This window comes from Arvicola amphibius, chromosome 9, assembly GCF_903992535.2.
Source record: "Arvicola amphibius chromosome 9, mArvAmp1.2, whole genome shotgun sequence".
In the NCBI taxonomy this organism is placed as follows: Eukaryota; Metazoa; Chordata; class Mammalia; order Rodentia; family Cricetidae; genus Arvicola; species Arvicola amphibius.
In genome coordinates this window covers 93582094-93585614 of record NC_052055.2, presented here as the reverse complement: position 1 = coordinate 93585614, position 3521 = coordinate 93582094, and positions in this window count along the sequence as shown.

Sequence of the window (3521 nt, the reverse complement as noted above, 5' to 3'; positions counted from 1 at the left end):
AAGGAGTTCCCATCTGAGAACTCGGTGCTCTCTGTCCAAATCGTTGTGTGTCTGTCGTTGGAACGGTTAACTTGTTTGCTTGGCATGAGGCACATTATAAAACTCTATTCTCAAACTAATTACATCTGACCACGGTTTCAGTTTTTATTATTTAATTGGCACTTTGAACACCAAGGGGTAAATTTGGGGTCAGCTGCAGAGGGATTTACAGCTACAGCTCTTGGCAGTAATGGGAATCGAGGGATTAAACCTCCGTGTGTGATTTGGAAAGTTCATTTCTTAGAGCCAATTTTAAAGACAGGGATGTGAAGGATGAATTGAAGGTGTTAGTCCCAAATAAAAACAGTTAGGCATCTAAGATATAGAAGGAGTCCACACAGCATCAGAAGTATTGATGAGGCCCTGAAAAACTGAATCAGGCTCTTTCCTGCTTGCTTTCAAACTAGGAAAGCTTGTAGAGAAATGGTTGGTACCCAGATAGGATATAAAGTATCTTTCACGCCTGGGGCTCTCATTGTTATTGATGAAAATCACTATGACATTCTACTTCCTTATCAGACCTCAGTGCTTTTTCAGATTTCCAGACAACTAAAATTTTCACCAGCCTTTATGAACCTTTATTTAAAGAGGAGCAAAGAGAAAATCCTCAACACAGGACTGTCTAACTCAGTGGTATGGCGTTCTGTCCACAGTAGCCAAAGTTACTCAATGTGTGCATAGTCTTGGAGCCTGCTCTGTTACCTTTGCCTGAGAGCATGAGTACCACAAAATGTGGCCACGTAATTGAGAGGTCAGTGATGCTGAGCGTAGCACCTGATGCTGTTTTTCAGCGCGCACACCCCTTTCCTTACTGAGTCCCTTGCTAGTAGTGATGGGAATATGCACACTTTGTGTGATTTCAAACTGATCCCCTGGAGTTCAGGGTTTCCAATGCAATTCCAAAATGTGCCCATTGGAGAGCTGGGTTGATGGTGTTGTTATTCTTGGGGTGCAAATTCTGTAAGTCACATTTAGTATCTTGTCCTTCAGTAGAACAAGTCCAAGAGACGGAAACAAAACTGCAAAGCAGGAAGTCACTGATGCTGGGGACCACGAAACAGAAACCGAGTGCCTAAGCACTTTCCTAGCCCTTGAAGAAAGCTGCCCTTCCTGCCTCACTGGCCTCTGTGAAGTGTGGCTCCACTCACCAACTATCCCACTTACTGAGCGTGAGGATCAATAGATCACACGTGTACAGGTCCCCTCAGCACTCAACAGGGTTCACGCATCACCGTGTACCAGAAATGGTGACATAGCCCTGTAGTAACCTCAGCACTTGAAAACCTAAAGCAAGAGAATTGTGAGTTCAAGGTCATCTTGGGCTACATAGTAAATTCGGTGTCACATCGGATATGTAGCAAAGGCCTTATTGTAGAAGAGGCAAAGGGAATACACTGCAGGCATCAGGCGTGTGATGTGGAAGAGAGAACTTTCTGGTGGGATCTGGAACTGACCACAGGGTAGCCACAACCCCACTCCCAAGCACATAAGAGAGTAGCAAGGACACCCAGGGAACATAGTTGCTGGGGAACTATCTTCAACAACATCCGTGTGTGTAGTTAGGATTGGGAGTCCTTCCTGGTTGTAGGCAGCCCCATCAGAACAGTAAGAGGTGTCACAACCAAATTTCTGCCCTCATCACCGCCCAGCTTTGGCCTTAAGTCAGTGGTCTCCAGATGGAAAGGGAAAGAAGCAACTTGGGGTTTATGACCTGACATCCCCCATGAAAATCCACTGTAGCCACTCGGTGCTTCAGTTCCAGAATCATGGTGGGGTCGGAGATCCCCAGCCCCACCCCATTCCCTGTGCTCTCAGGCGTTACCCTGGAGATGGGGAGATCAAGTTCTCTTTGTGGGGGGTGGACAGCTGCTCTGGGAGGCTTGTCCCCCAGAAAGAAGGTCTATCACAGGGGACTTGGAAAGAGGAAACCTCCCACGGGAAAGGGAATGGTTTTCTCTAGTGGGTTAAGTGGCAGCTCGACATAATCACTTAATTGCCAGTGGAACTTGAGTCAGAGCCAGGAAAGAGGAATGTCAACATACATGAGAACTCACTGCTTTTTGTGACACGCAACTAGACCCCAAACATTCTGACCCCAGCATCTGGACAGATGGGACAGATCCAACTGATAACTTCACACCACTAGGGTCACAGCCCTACACATAGGGATTTTTACTTCTTGTCTAATATTAATTAGACCCAGGGCCAATGTGTCTTCCATGCATCTCCAAACCAATGTTTTGAGCTTAACCAAAATAAGCATGAAATTAATTTTTTTAAAAAAGCCCCTTCTGATACGGTCTAGAGATACCCTCCCTGTTCTCTCCCCAGTGAGTACAAAGGCTGCTGGGAGACCTACCCTGATTTAAGTTCAAATAAAAAAACTGCATTCTTTCCCACAGGAGCCCAAGATGTCACCCTTTGTGACTCTCAGACAGTGGCTGGGGTGGGGACATCCTAGCTATCAGCACATTCCTGTCAGGAGGACCTGTACCAGCTGGACACTCAGCTGGCCATCACCTTTCCTGATGCAGGGTGGGAGTAATTTTCCTGTGAGGGAGCAATTACTTGTTTTCACGGTTCTGTAAGAGTTTCAAGTTGCACCCTTGAAGTTGGCCTTAGTCGATAAAGGAATTTAAAACTCGGCTGTTTCCCATATTACAGAGGTGCCGACTTAGCTTAGAGAAACATTTATTTATGCTGTTCCTGGGACCGACAGCTCGGATTCAATATTCCAGAGTCAAAGGACAACACCGTCAGGTCAAAACCCATCTCCAGCTCTGCATCTCAGGCCTGGGGAAGCCATCAGCAGTTCGTGGTGCTTGCCTCCCTCCAGACTTAGCCGCTGATCCAGCTTTAACAGTCACAAAGGCAAGCTACAGGGCCCTCGTCTGTGCCTCCCGTGGGACCAGCATGGAGACAGCTTAAAGGACTGAAGGGAATTTTAAACAGGTCAGTTCTGCACGGCGATGAGACTTGTGGAAATGTCCACAGAGCATCGATGGAGATGCTGTATTTATACAGTCCAATAGTATTCTGTCCCGTTGCTCTAAATTAAAACAGCTCAGATTCATTCATCTGGTCTGCTTGTCCGTGTGTTTGGATGTTGTCATAATATCCAGAATCTGCGTTGATGGTCACTATTTTATCTGAGTAGTGGTTCCATGAGGCATCGAGCTTTCTGATGAAGTTGTGTGCAGTTTCCTGTGCCTGAGTGTGTGACAAGAATCTTAACACAAGCAACTAATAGGCTAGTGGCTTTAATTAAGAATGCATACTGCTAGCCCGGCAGTGGTGGCGCACGCCTTTAATCCCAGCACTCAGGAGGCAGAGGCAGGCGGATCTCTGTGAGTTCGAGACCAGCCTGGTCTACAAGAGCTAGCTCCAGGACAGGCTCTAAAAAGCTGCAGAGAAACCCTGTCTCGAAAAACCAATAAATAAATAAATAAATAAATAAATAAATAAATAAAAATAAAGAATGC